The sequence below is a fragment of the Nomascus leucogenys genome, chromosome 17, assembly GCF_006542625.1.
Source record: "Nomascus leucogenys isolate Asia chromosome 17, Asia_NLE_v1, whole genome shotgun sequence".
Lineage (NCBI taxonomy): Eukaryota > Metazoa > Chordata > Mammalia > Primates > Hylobatidae > Nomascus > Nomascus leucogenys.
Window position 1 is genome coordinate 11,835,894 of NC_044397.1, and position 16,126 is coordinate 11,852,019.

The 16,126-nt window shown below is 34.7% G+C and overlaps 1 protein-coding gene across 6 annotated transcripts in view; it reads left to right on the forward strand.

Moving 5' to 3' along the window:
• SCN1A (sodium voltage-gated channel alpha subunit 1) overlaps positions 1–16,126 on the forward strand; it is a 137,901-nt gene that overhangs the window by 94,706 nt on the left and 27,069 nt on the right. The gene's annotated exons all lie outside the window — the stretch shown is intronic.

Here is a 16,126-nt window from a genome sequence, read left to right on the forward strand (position 1 = left end):
CACTAATGACTTACCTACAATGCATCATTATAATACCTCCAAAATTATATTAATGCCTTGTGTTAAAATTACAAGTGCCCACTGTTTATTATTCATACACTAAATATTTGTTTTAGACATGTGAAGCCACAGTTATAAAGTTGGTAAATGGTTATACTCTGGAGCCAGATACTGGGTTATATAATTTCATTTTAGCCACTTACTGTGTGACTTTACCTATCTAATAATCAGTTTCCTCATCTCAAAAATGTGCATAATGTTACTGACTGCATTTTTGGGGCAGAGTATTAAATGACATAATAAATGTGAAGTACTTAGCACAGTGCCTAATATAGAATATTTGATGTCATCATTATTATTATTACCAGTTGCATTCCATACCGTTCCAGTAAGTTTTCTTACAAGAATTACTCCTGGTAACATATCCACTATTTGTCTTTTTTTGCTGTTTGCCTTTTGCCCTCTGTAATAAATTGTTTTGTAAGTTTATCTGGAGATGGTGATACATTTTATGTTTTCTGTTTATTTTTAAATTGTTTTGATTACATTCTTGATATGGTAAGCTCCTTAAAATATTTAAGAAAAATTACTTTTCTAAGGAGCATTCCAATCAGGAAATACAAACATGCAGAAACCTAAAGACAGGAAGCAAGAGGATATATTTGGAGACAATTAGTAGTTTGGAATTCCTGGGGCGTAAATCACAGGAGCTGAGGATGAGATATAGGTAAGGAGTCTTGGTTTCCAGGAAGCAAGAATAGACTGGTATGAAGAAATGTGGTGAGCTGGAACCTCATATTTATTTTGCCTCTTACATCTGTGGTGAACTCACACCTAACTATCCTCCATTCCAGAGCAAACTAAGGGCTGTTTTTTCTACATCTTCCTCCTATTGGTCTCCAAAAGAAGAAAGAGAATAGCATGAGTCACATTTCATCCTCTCTTTAAGTCCTAAGAGACTTCAACCTTCAAAGTACATTCAAGTAATTTGAGGAATTGTTTTTTAAAACCTCAAAAAATTTCTTGACTCATGCCATAGTAGGAATAATGATAAGCTAGAAACATGAATTTTTATTGAACATTAATAATAAAGAATGGTGACTTGGACAGATCTGAGAGAGCTTTGAAGGCTGGACAAAACTGCCAAGACTATGCAAAAGACAACACAAAATCTCACCTCCCCAAACAGAAAGTAAATTTATTTTGGTTTTGGATAGTATTTTATAACATTTCTATCCTCTGAAGCACCTACCACAATGCTGGGTGCATAACAGTTGCCCAGTAATTTTTTGAGTTTTGGTTGATTTATATGGATACTAGATTAAGAGCTTAGAAGCCTTAACTCTACTATGAGCAAATCACTAAATCTATATTACCCCGTTTCCTAATTTATTAAATGAGATATCTGCCCTATGATGCTTATAGAAATGTTATGAAGATCTAAAAGCTATTTGGAACTTAAAAATGTTTAAAAGTGTAAGGTGATGTCAAGAAAATTACTACTGTAATTGCATTTAAATAAAAATTTTAAATAAATTGAGTTATTAAAGTTATACCTTTTGGGAACAAAAAAGGCACATAACTAAAGTAATTATAAAAGAAATACACTTGTTTTTGCAATGAGTGAGCTCTAGAATAATGAGTAAAAATGTCAGTTAGGTCCTTGTAATTCAGGTTATGTTAATAACAGCTATTGTTTAAATGTTCGCCGTGGACAAAGTACTATTGGAGGGCATATATTGTCTCATTCAGTCTTTATGCCATAAGACACACTGTTATTCCAGCCTTAAGATGAGAAAAATAAACATATTTTGAACAAAGGAAAACTTGCCAAAGTTACACAAATAGTAAGTGGTTGGTCCTGGACTAGAATCCAGGCAGTCTGCTCCATAGTCATGCTCTTAACCACTACACTAAATCTTAATAGTGTCTGAAAATGTACTTTCTTTGGCATAGTTCTGAAATAAATAATACTATTTGTTGAAGAATTAGGTACAGGTGTCAACTACAGATTTGGTGTTAACTTCCAATCACTGCACATTGGGCATAGGTTAACAGCATAGTCTGGAGTGTTTCAGAGTCCTCCTGCTTAGTCCTGAGAGGTCCTGTTCCTCCGGTACTGGCCTGCACTTCAGGCTGATCTGCTTCTGCATCCCACACTGACCTGTGGTGGTCTCATTCTACTTAGAGAGCACTTAGTCTCCCAGAGTGTGATAGTTGTGCTTAAGGAGCATCCCCTTCTGAGTTAAAAGCTGCTGGAAGAGTCTTCCAAATCATTAGGAAGAACTTCTATGATGCATCATTAGCTTATGAGGTCTTTGAGAACAGGAAAAACGCTAACCCTGTCTTCCCTTAAGTCCACAGCACATACAGCGTATTTATTAAATGAATGAATAAATAGGTGATGGGCAGTTACTTCTAGATTTCCATTTTTTCCCAATTGTATCACTGATATATATGCATTTTAAATATACTTGTTGCTTTGCTGGTATTTTTCCATTTAATACTTTTACCTTACGTTATATGGGTTAAGGAACATACGACAATCTCCAACCTAAGCACATAGTCTCTAAGAGATGGCAACTACTCTCTGTGAAGAGTACTATCCATAGAACCCAAGAGTACTATCTCCATTACTTCTAATTGATCACTAGGGACTGCCAAAGATACCTATCTTTGTCCACCTCTCTGCATCCCCAAGGCCTTTACCCAGTGTCAGACCTCCATCATCTTCCAGTTTTACTGCTACAGCGTCCAAACGGGTCTCCTCTCACTAGTGTAGTCTTGACAAAACAATAGATGGTCTTTCTAAAATGCAAATCCCGTAACAGTTCTGTCCTCTCTAACCTTTCAGGAGTTGCCCACTGCTCACAGTATGGAGTCTATACTACTTAACATGGCCACAAGTCCCTACAAAACTGACCACCGCTGACTCCTTCAGTATCATGGAATAGTACACCTCACACCTCCCCACCCAGCTATACTAATCTTTCATTCAATGGAATTCCCTATGCTTTATCAGTTCTCATCTTTATACCTTTTCTCTCTGACAGGAATACTCTCTTACTCCATCCTGCTTCACCTGCCTCATCCTCACCCACCACATCCTTCTTGTCCCAAATGCCACTTTATTCTACCCTGTCCTTCCTAGACTGAGCTAGGTGGTGTTCTCAATAGGCTCTATACTACTCCTATCAGAGTGTGTGGCAATTGCTTCTCTGTATCTTCTATCTGATTGTGAACCGACGAGGGCAGATACTGAGTCTATTATGTTTACTATTTTATTTTTCAAGTCCTAGTTTTGATGCCTGGCACATTTGAACAAAAAGTTCAAATATCAATAATTACACCTATTACAAACAATACAATACTGTGATGGAAATTGTTACTATTTATCAAATAAGCATACGCCAAACGTTATTCATGTGTTATCTTGTTCAGTCCTTATAACAAGATGTGAAGTAAGAACTATTTTACAAATTAGAAACCTAAAGCCTACGGAGGTTGGGATAATTGGTTAAAGTCCCTAAAACCAGTGATTGTGATTCAAACTCAAGTTTCTCTGATCCTCAGAACAGTAGTACTTTCAACTCTTTCATTATATAGATACATAGTTTATTTGCCCAGTAGACACTTATTAAGTATGTTATAATTTAACATTAAAAATCAATGTCAAAATAACATTATAGAAACTCTGTGCTCAATTTGGCAAAATGAATTTAACAATGAAAATTACTCATTTGATTTGCATTTTGGTTTCTAGCTTGGGGATCATAAATGCAATTTTTCAGAATTTTTTTGTCTTCTTTCCAATTTTTTTGTATTACCATGATTTTCTATTGACTCAATATGTCTGAAATATGTTGCTTTTTTTTCCCTTATATTTAATTATTGATACAAAAGTTTATTTGTGACATATCGAAAGCAAAATTCAGAGTAGTGTATTAGAGCCGTATTCCTCCACCTTCACTTTTATACTGGGCAAGTGTTTGACTAAGGAATAGAAACAATTGACATTTTGTAAATACGAATAATCACTGAAGATTGTCCTTTCAACGTACAGCTTGATGAAGAAATCAACTGGGAATAATGTGGGAATTAATGAGTTAATATTTGAGTTTTCTAGCTGCCCTATGGAAATGCTGAGTCTCATTACAGTGTCTCTTCCACTGATATTATATTGTTCCTTTGTTGAGAGTCTTTAATAGGGGTCATTTTAATTTTTAATATGCATGGTGTACAATAGAAATATTTACTAGTGCACAACATACACAATGAAATATTAATACTAATATTTCTGAGGTTGTAGAGAACCTCATTTTAGCATGACTTAGGAGATATATATGTCACAATAGGAAAGTACCCAGCATTAAAATAGTACCTGTCCAGCTTTAAAAATAAGTACTTTGGGTAATATTCTTTATATGTTACATTTACATATATATGTATATGTTAAATATATATATTAAATATATATGTGTCCACAAATATATACATATGCAAATATATAGACATCACATGACCACATATTAAGTATGCTTTTGACCCTTAAATTCCAGATGTATTTATATTACTTATCATAATTTGAACTCCTACTAAACTCTATAAATAAGCTCCTTATAACAAACCAAGTTTAAAAATAAAAACATAAACATTGTAGGATCAAGTCAGAGAACAAGAAAAAAAGCATTTAATCACTCACTCTCAGAGAATATTGAAGAAAGTTTTCTTTGCCTTGCTTTGTTTTGCCTTACCCTCTAGGTCAAAATCATTTGCTATAGTAAAGAGCATTTTTAAAAAACAAGAAATTTGCATAAATCCACTGAGGAGGAAAAATGCTCTTACCATCAGGGTTGTAGTTATTAAGTGGTTACTGAATGCCCTGGTGTACAAGGCAAAGTGGATGCTTCATATACAACGTGGTCTCTGCATTCTGTCAGCTCACATATTAAGTCAGCCTGCCAAAAATATAAGGATGATACAAGTCAGTGTATAAGTGTATAATTTAGCTATTAAGATTCATGTGTGAAAATAGACATATTCTCAAATGAACTAGCCTATTTAGAAATTGGTAAAATTTAAGGTTGATTCATGGTTTAATAAATATTAAAATGGATTTTAAGAAATATTCCGGGAGGCCGAGGTGGGTGGATCACGAGGTCAGGAGATCGAGACCACCCTGGCTAACATGGTGAAACACCATCTCTACTAAAAATACAAAAAATTAGCCAGGTGTGGTGGTGGGCGCCTGTAGTCCCAGCTACTTGGGAGGCTGAGGCAGGAGAATGACGTGAACCCAGGAGGCGGAGCTTGCAGTGAGCTGAGATCACACCACTGCACTCCAGCCTGAGCGACAGAGCAAGACTCCATCTCAAAAAAAAAAAAAAAAGAAAGAAATATTCCATTAATCTCTAAAACAGTGAGAACAAATTGCTTTATTAGTGAATAGCAAATTTCAAAATGAAATTAAATTTCAATCTAAGAACAAAAAAGGAAAAATTAATTGGCCTTACTGATTTTTAAATCTATAAAAATACTTACTTGAGAATATTTTAGTTTTGCCATTATCGAATTTCTTTAGTATTTTATCTGAATTCGTATTTCATGTGCTAACATAGAGGTGGACTTTTCCTACACATCTGAAGAGGAGCCTTTCCTTCCCTTTTTGAGTATTTAATAATAGTGTTATTATCCCAATCAAATAAAGAATTGGACCACTTCATCTTTTATCTCAACCATTATAAGAATATATTGATGGAAATATACTGGTTATGAAGGTTTTAATACAACTTTTTTAGCCTATGGTAAAATATTTTTAAAAATAGATGACAACATTTAGAATTTGGATAATATTAATAGCAAAAGTAAATATATTATGACTGTATATTATCTCAAAAAACATATTTACAGAAAATTTTTATTTTCAAGGGTTCATGGAATATTTCTATAAAAATAACCATACACTGGAGTTCAAAGTAAAGATCAATAAATTTAAAATAGCTGGCATATAGGGTTATCCAGTCACAATGCAGTCAAGCCTGAAATTAATAATAAATCGATAGAAAGAATTCCAACCATTTGAAAATTAAGAAATTTCCTCCTAAACAAATATTGAATAGAAGAGTAATAAAATACCTAAATAGCCATTTCAAAAATAAGAGCATTTTATGTCAAAATTTGTGGAAGAAGACCAAGTAGTCATTAATAAGTCTTAATATTACCAATATGATTAAGAAGGGATGAAAGAACCTAACAAATATCTTTGAGAAATTAGAAAAGGAACAAAAAAGGAAGAAGATATATATAGAGAGAAAAAATAGTGAATTATCAATATAGCAGACAATATTGGTATAACAGGTTATGGTTCTTAGGGAAAAAAAATCAGTAAGACACACAAACTTTGGTGTATCAGGCAGAATTCTAAGATGATCTCAGTGACACTTGCCCTTGTATAATCCCCACTCCATGGGTGCGGTTGGAACCTGTGGACATATCCACCATATATGATACCATATATCACCCTTTAATTACATTACATTTATGACAAAAGGGGGATGATGCTGGGTGGGCCTGACCTAATCAGGCAAACTCTTTAAACGCACAGTGATTTCTCCTGCTATCACATAGAGGAAGCTGAAAAGATATGCTTTGCCTGGCCCAGAAAAAAGCAAACACCCATATTGTAAACTGCATACAGCAGCCATGTGGCCAGGGACTATGGGTGGCCTCTAGTTGCTGAGAGTGGTTCTGGGCCATGAGCTGGCAGGAAAGTAGGAAGCCCAGTCTTATAATTATGAGAAATGAACTCTGCCAACGACAGTAAACTTGGAAGAAGATCCTGAGCCCTGGAAAAGAACTGGATTTCCAGCCAACACCTTGACATCATCCCAATGAGACCCTGAGCAGAGAATCCAACTAGGCATTGCCAGACTTCCGACCTACAGAAACTGTGAGTTGGTGAATGTATATTATTTTAAGACGCTGGGTGCGTGCTCATTTGTTACACAGACATAGAAAACAAATACATTTGGCAAATAATCCTTGTTAGGAAAACTCAAATGATTTTCTATGTATAAAGAGCAATTGCAATCAAATAAGAACACTAATACTCCAATAGAAACATAGGCAAAAGACCAGGCACCGTGGCTCACTCCTGTAATCACAGCACTTTGGAAGGCCAAGGTGGGTGAATTGCTTGAGCTCTGGAGTTCAAGACCAGCCTGAGGATCAGATGCTGTCTCTACAAAAAATACAAAGATTATCCAGGTGTGGTGGCATGCACCTGTAGTCCCAGTTACTTGGGAGGCTGAGGCAGAATTGCTTGAACCTGGGAGGTAGAGGCTGCAGTGAGCTGTGACTGCATCACTGCACTCCAGCCTGGGTGACAGAAAGAGACCTGTCTCAAATAAACGAACAAATAATAGTCCAAAGAGACAAGTCATAAAAAATATAACTGGAAGACAAACCTTAAGAAATATTACTCCTAATTGTTATCAAATAAGTTAATATCAAAACAATGGTAGTGTAATTTCTACTTTTCAATTTGGCCAACAAAGAAGAAGAAACCAAAGCAACACATGAAAAGGAAAACAAAACAAAAACTCAGGTAAATAATGTATTATGCTGATGAAGGAGATCCATGAGACAGATACTTAGCACAAATCTCAGAACATGGTACCTTTCAATAAATGTTTAGTAATGGAATATTTCATATACAGCTAATAGCGAAATTAAAAGCCCAGCTATATGTGGATGGTTTCTTTGTCTCTAAGGTGGGAATAGCTATTTGCTTCTCCTTGGTCAGAGATGATCACAGGATTTTTCTTTTTATTTATTTGTTTGTTTATTTGTTTGTTTTTTGAGACAGGGTCTCACTCTGTCATCCACACTGGTGTGCAGTGGCGCAACCACAGCTCACTGCAGCCTCAGCCTCCTGGGCTCAAGCCATCCTCCCACCTCAGCCTCCAAAGTAGCATGCACCACCACATCCAGCTATTTAAAAAAATTTTTGGCCAGGCGCGGTGTCTCATGCTGTAATCCCAGCACTTTGGGAGGCCGAGGTAGGTGGATCACCTGAGGTCAGGAGTTCCAGACCAGCCTGACCAACATGGTGAAACCCTGTCTCTACTAAAAATATAAATAATTAGCCAGGCATGGTAGCGGGCGCCTGTAATCCCAGCTACTTGGGAGGCTGAGGCAGGGGAATCGCTTGAGCCCGGGAGGCAGAGGTCGCAGTGAGCCGAGATTGTGCCATTGCACTCCAGCCTGGGCAACAAGAGCAAAACTCCGTATCAAAAAAAAAAAAACCCACCTTTTTTTTTTCTTTTTTTTAGTAGGGACAGCAGGATCTCACTATGTTGACCAGGCTGATCACAGGACTTTTTTAGCCACAGTCCCAGCATGTTACCCAGACTGTGCAGGCGCAGCAGCCATACCCACTCTGAACTTCCTCATCCTTTTCTCCTCCTGAGTCCAGATCTGCTCCCTCATCACCTTCTCATCAGTCCTCACTTCACATCTCTCTTGGATTTAAGACGGTCCAAATGTATCATTTCAAATTCTGATACAAAGTCATAGAAAATTAAAGCTGGAACTTTGAAGGTCATCTCTTCATTTTACATATTAAAAAAATGGGCTAAAGGAAGAATTATTTGAGCAAAGCCACACAGAAAGTGAGAGGTCAAACCAGGTCTGGGTTTCTTTCCGGTTTATTATTGGTGGCTTTCTTTCCACTACTGTGGGCTGGGCCAGGAGAAGGGTGAAAAAATAAGGTTGTTGGCTCCACTGGAGGCCATAACTTGTTTTAAAAGTTCTTGGAATAGTCAGTTCAGAAATGGTGAGTGACAGATGTGGTTTGGCTGTATAAAGTAATTTATGTCATCTACTTACTCCATATATGGATCATTTTACCACATGATAATATATGCACATATTCTGCATATATGCAAATGAATGACCAATATGCATACTTATTGTAATGAGGTATAGGTATAAAATATTCATAGAGGCACCATGTTGAATTTGAAAAGAGCTTTAAAGTTGAGAGTTTTGCATCCTAGTTTGTTTTTTTTTTAACCTATTGTGTGTTTTTTGCCAAATCAATTATACTATGCAGGTCTACTTTACCAATCTGAATATTGTAGTTTTCTGAGGTCATGTTCAATTCCAACCCCTCTCAGCTTCTAGTAAAAAACCTGAGTATAATTTGTCAAGTTTTCCTGATTGGTAGTATATGTTTTCATGTAGCAAAGCTTTCACATTTTGCTGCTTCTGTAAGCCTGGTTGTTGGTACTTAGCATTAAAAAGTCAGAACTACTAATTATTTATTTCTTGGAGAAAAAAGAAAACATTGTAACTTTTCTAAAATGATTCAGTGTGACATGATCACCAGAGTGACATCCCATTACTTTTGCCACATTGTATGGGCTAGAAGCAAGTCACACGTCCTGCCCATGCATAAGGGCAGGGGATTATACAACGGCATGACAACAGTGGCCAGAAATTTTGGAGACCATCTTAGAATTCTGCTTACTACAGACTGTCATGAAGAAAGCATGTTTGCAGACATAAAGAAGAGATTCTTACATGTCGTTCAACATACTGTCAATTCTTCTTCAAGTTTATAGATTAAACCCCTGAAATAACTTTTTTAAATACCCACAAAGATACTGTCTCTTCACTTGGTATAACCCCGCCCCCCACCCAGTTACTAGTGGTGTTGGTGACAAATTCTAAACTTTAAGAGCGTTTTTAAAATAATGGCTCTTTGCATTAGCTTAGTGCCAAGTTGTTTCATCTGAAATTGCTAAATCTTGAAGATTTTTTTCATTTTATCATGTTTTTTCCACTGAAATTCATGATACTAAATTCCACATAATTTCCCCTATATTCACCACACATATTTTTTCTTTCATTTAATATCTTCTTTTTAAATTTGGGCATGCATTTCCCCAAACTTTGATTCAATTACAGTTTTCCAATACATTTTAAAATTTTTTTAATTTTCATGTATGTATTTATTTATTTTAGAAATGGGATCCAGCTTTAATGCTGAAATTGTTCCCAAACTTGTAAGTTCAAGCAATTCTCCTGCCTCAGCCTCTCAAGTAGCTGGGACTATAGGGAGTTTTCCAATCTTTTAAATAATATTTTAATCAAATTTTTTCATGTATCATGCCTAAATTAGATGAAAGTGGAACTTCCCTGCTTGAATTAAAGCCTTCAGCCACTTAAGGCTGGAGTGAGATCTCTGCAGAACATTGGCTGGAAACACCTCTTCTGTAATATTAGTAGGACAGATGCCTTTCATTGCAACATACATACTGAATGTTGGTATAATTATTGATTGAAATTTAGCTGTACAATTTATCATCTGCAGATGATACTTTCTCAAGTTCTAAAGTAAATTAAAGACTAAGCATATAGCATTTTAGAAATAATTTATACAAATTATGTGTTTAAGCTTAATGCCTTTCTTGGTTTTATAAAGTTAATATCATCTTTGAGAAGGTCTGGGTGACTTTTATATTAATGTTTTTATTTATTTTAATCATTGACTATGTAAAAGGTTTACTATTTGTTTAATTTAATTTTAATTTCTGTATCGTATTCCTTATTTAACATGCCAATCGAAACTCTTGTTGTTCCCCATGTTTTGGCTAAAAACAGTTTAGTTCAGTCACTTGTTAACTTATTTTATTTTGTTTGTTTTTCTTTCCTTTCTTACACTAATGCTCATTTATTTACATTATATATAAATTTCTAGAAAAAGCAGTAACACTTCTCTCAGGTTATCATAGTTTATCTAGAGTAATTCATTGACATAAGCCCCATTGCTTATGGTTTAATCTTTCTAATAGTCACATGTCACTTTTTCTGATGTTATTATGATTTGAAAGTAGGGGAAAATTCTTCTTACTATAATGAGAATCAGGGTCTCTCATAAGGGTTAGTCATGATGTGGCTTACCAGCCTCCCTTTGCAAAATGCTGACTTGGGAAGTAGAGCTTAAGCCAAATATGAATGCCATTTTTTAAATCTAATTTTTAATCATATATTGTTCCTGGAAGATGTCTACACTTCTCTGGATCCCAAACATTCAACTGCTCCATTTATTTACAAAATAAAAATGACATTTATAAAAATGTCACTTTAGGTGCCTTGTTCTAGCATGAGTTCATTGTTTGGAGTGCTACATCAATGCTTTAGCATGAGCTGCACTTGTAATTCATCATCTATTATTTCTGTTTAGTTTTTTTTCCCCCCAGAGGACAAATATCTTAATGAATCATATAAAACAACCTGAATTTAGTATCTTCCCAGAAATTTATATTTGTAACTGTTTAAAAAGTAATTATTCACACCTAATTTTATGGTTTTTTTAATGTACATGTATCCATGTGGGGGATTTACCTGTATTACATTTATTCAATGATTTTGACTTTTTTTTATAAATACAACACTTTTTAAATGCATTTTTCAAATTCTACAAGATTAAATTACACACAGTATTTTCGAATAGTGTAAATTGATTTGAAAATAAACATAACTTATTCTTGATAAGCATACCATTCAGCTGGTGAAAATAGAAATGTGCAGATATCCTAGGCAGTAACCAACTACCTGAGCAATTTTTGCACATCAAGGTCATCAGTTATTGTATTTTACTGAGAAAACTGCAAGTGTCATTAATTCGTAAGTCCATTAGAATGAAGAGAAGTTATAATAAAAAAGCAATATGTGCCCAAAGTAGTGCCTGTAAAGTGTTGAAAGGGGTTTAAATAAGAGAGCAATTATTACTCTTCCACAATGATGGGAGGAAAAATCACTATGAGAAAAAGTCAGAGAACATTAAGAAGTTCACCTTGGGCCGGGCGCGGTGGCTCACGCCTGTAATCCCAGCACTTTGGGAGGCCTAGACGGGTAGATCACAAGATCAGGAGATCGAGACCACCCTGGCTAACACAGCAAAACCCTGTCTCTACTAAAAATACAAAAAATTAGCCGGGAATGGTGGCGGGCGCCTGTAGTCCCAGCTACTTGGGAGGCTGAGGCAGGAGAATGGCATGAACCCGGGAGACGGAGCTTGCAGTGAGCCAAGATCACGCCCCTGCACTCCAGCCTGGACAACAGAGCGAGACTCCGTCTCAAAAACAAAAAAAAAAGAAGTTCACCTTGATTAACATACAGCTTCTATCTGTGAAAGACAAATTTGGGAGATTTGGTTGGAACTCTAGGTTGAAAACAAAAACTTCATCCATCATTAATATCTGAAACAGAGGTATTCATCTATTCATTCATTCACCAAATGTTTGTTAGTCATTCACCATACATACACTAAGCTTTGTGGACCACAAAGGTCTAAGTTACATGAGGCTAGAATGAGGATGGCCATTTTTATTTATAGTTAAACAAAGAAAAGGTAACAAGAGTAAATAGAAATTTCATAGGAATTTGGAATCTGGCTGAGAAAATAGTTATTTCAGAGATAAAATAAGGAAAACTGACTTTTGATCACTGCCAATGTTTGAAATAAGTACAAGTAAACAAAAAAATTTGAGTCTGGGTGCTGAAAGAGTGACATTGCAGAATCAGGAATTTGGTTAAAGAAGTATGTTTAAGATTGTTTAAAAAGTCATTACTTAGATTGAGAGCATACTAAATTTGAGTATTATTAGGCACACCTCCACTTTCCTACAGTAGTTCAGACAGACTGTAGAATATACTTATATTGCTTTAAAAAGTTTTAAAATTAATTTGTAAACACGTAGAAGATCACTTGTCTAGACCTGCGAACTTTCCAAGTGCAAATATTCCAATGGAATGTTAATAAGGGCATTTGATCATCTTTTAAATCACCTTAAAATTTCTGAAATATGGAGTGACTCCAAGCTCTATGCATTAAAAAAAGAAAGCACACTTAGAACTATATTGTATCCATCCATTGTGACTATCTTTGGCCTTGCCATTAATGTTTTACAATTTGGAGAAGTAACACTATTCACCAATTCCTGGATCTACAGCCCACCCATGGTCCCAGTTTGTTTATAAAGTAGTCCTCATGAAATAGCAAAGTTATTCAGAAACATTTAACATATTTTAAATATAAGCTAATTTAGAGTTCATATTATCTTGTAATGTTCATACAATTATACAGTTCATACAATCTTATAATGTTATTAATACCCACTACATTCTTCAAGAGTTACCAATGTACTATGAGTACTTACAAGCACTTGCTCAGGTACTTAAAATTAGCAGTAAGTTTTACTTTCCTAACATTTAGTAGACAGGGTAGAGTTCGTGTATGTCCAATTGCATGCCAACTCTTATATTGTTCAATTTTCCATTTTGATGTTATTCTCGTATTGTGTTACATCATCATTACACTGTCTTGGTTGAGTAACTCAAAGGGATACAATAGGAATGGAAATATATAAACTTAAAATTCAGGTGTTTTTGTGAATTGAGACTCTAATGCAAAAACATCAGAAAAACTATAAGTCTACATGTATTTTTAAAAAGTAATTCTGTAAGAGTGACCATCTTAGGTGAGCATCCTAAAAATAAATGTCTAAATATGAAATATAAGATGAATATCTGAATAATAAAACTTATTGAACTGTTGATCTATTTGTCTTCTTCAGAGAATGCCATTTTGAAAATGTGTCAAAAAGCAACATAAGCTCTTTTGGGTTCTTGTAATTTTCACAGAAAATAGTCACAACTTAGGTAAGTCAGATAAGTCTTTGTCTTAGAAAAAGTAAAAAACAATGCTGTAATTCATAAAATGAGTAAGTGGTTTCACTTAAAGGCAGAATAAAAATAAATGCCTCAGACGTATCATTAAAAGTAGTATTCCTCATAAGAAAACAAATATGGTTGGCAAAAAAGCAAAACTAGTTATTGGCAATACTTTATTATCAGTGTATCAGTATACTTTAATATCATGCAATAACAATTGCATGAAATTGTTATTGCATGATATTACTTGTAATCAAGGAAGAACAATTTTTATGTACATATTCATGCCAGGATCTAATTCACCTTACAGTTGGATAAAACACTTACGTGCAAAGAATCAGTCATTTACATGTGGCACTTACATGAAGATTAATTACTCAGCAACTTTTTGTTCTGCTTATTACTGACAACCTATACTGATGAAGAGTAGATTTTTATGCTAATATTCTATTATTTTGTGAGTCTTGATATAGACTGGAAAACTATGTGAGGATCAGACCTAGCAGATAACAGTTATATATATATAAAGGTAGATTTGCTATTATAATTCTTTGTACCTGGATGCCTCTCCACACAAATTTATTCACAGGAAATAATATCCTTTCTAGTTCTTAATTAATTTTGGTGAAAACTGTTAAAATTCTCAAATCCCATTCTCTAATTGTTTCATGAAGAATGGGCATTTGCTTTTCTACGGTGAAGAACAATGGGTGATGAAATGTTGCTCACATGGTTTTTATAAAATATGTAATGAATTTCATTATGTCCCGGATAGTGCCAATCAAGGTCATTTTTAAAATATGAAGGCACTTGTTGAAGTGACAAGTCTCAGCCTAGGCCTATCACTTTATGGCCAAATGATGAATCTGTGTAATGCTGAGGATAAGACTTGAGAATTTCTTCAGAAGATCATGTGATGTTATGAGTAGTTTGATTGAGAATGTGACTAACGCCTGCCACTAGGTGATTCTCTTCGTTTGTCAGAGGAAGAAACCAATGACTTATTCCTGGATGTTTTTAATTCAGTGCAAATGCTAGAACAGAACACAAAGATAGTCAAAGCTAAATGCAACCCAAAAGTAGATTATAATCTATTTACTACTGTCTATCATGTTGAACAATCAACTTTTCAGCTTCTGAGTATAGTATGCAGGCCTACTTAATATGTGTTAGAATGTTGAAATTAGTCTTCAGTGAGAAATATTTTGTAATTTCAAAGATCATCTTCAACCTAAATTCACAGAGCTATGACAGAGCTACATGCGATTATATGTCCTAATTTTCTGTGATTGTCAGGTAAGTTTTTCTATTTTAAGAAATTAAAAGGAAAGGAAAGAAGGCAACTAGATATGGACCCAGACATATAAGCTATCCTTCTTCAAGCAAATACAAATATTTTGGTGAAACTTTTTCTGAAATATCAACACTCTCCTATGTATGTGAAATTCATATTAACAATTTTAATATTGTGTTTAATTTTTACTATTTACAATATTGCAATAACGGGTTGAATGGCTTGTTGCTGTGTGCACTTGAATGCCTATTGTCGGGTCTACATAAGCCTAAAGTTTGGAAAATACTGTACTAGATTTGATACTCTAATAAGGATAATAGATATTTCAGTTATCAGTAAATACTCAGCTGGTAGCATACTGTTGGTGTTCAAAAAATATTAGTTGAATAAATTAATGAATTAATTACACTTGCCAAAAACTTATAAGCCAGTTTGCTGGTCTTCAGAAAGAGCGTCATGAGTTTTTCCTATCTTAATATGTAAGTTAATATTTTCTATTATCTCTGCCATCTTTGTCTTCTGAGAACTCTAGAAAGAGAAATGTGTATCCCATCACTATTGTCAAAATATGAAGGATATTGTTATTGTTGTTGTTGTTTAACTAGATTTTGTTCTTTCAGCTTCACATGGCATATCAACATAAACGTGATTTGTCAGAGGAAACTGAATTTTCCCACACACTATTTATCTCATTTTACAACACTTCAGGCTCTAAAATATTTGCAAGAAACTGAAGATGTCTATTGAACATCTCTAAGGTTGTTTATTGATGTAATTTTTAACATATTTTATAAAAATTTCTCTCCAAATGAGCACATTTATAGTAAATAACTCTGAACACCTTAACCATGAATCTTAGTAACATGAGTGAAAACAACAGGTAGTATTTGCACACACAGGTAAGACATTGTTAAAGAAATATGTAAAGTCAAACTTTAAACTGCAGAATAATCTAACGACATTATTTTCTTCTAAGGTAAGGTTTCTCTTTCTCTCCTGCTCCTTTTCCCTTACTCTCCTGTTCCTTTTCCCTTTCTCTTCCTCCCTCTTCTCTTCCCTCTGTCCCCTGCTTCTCTAATCCACAGGGCA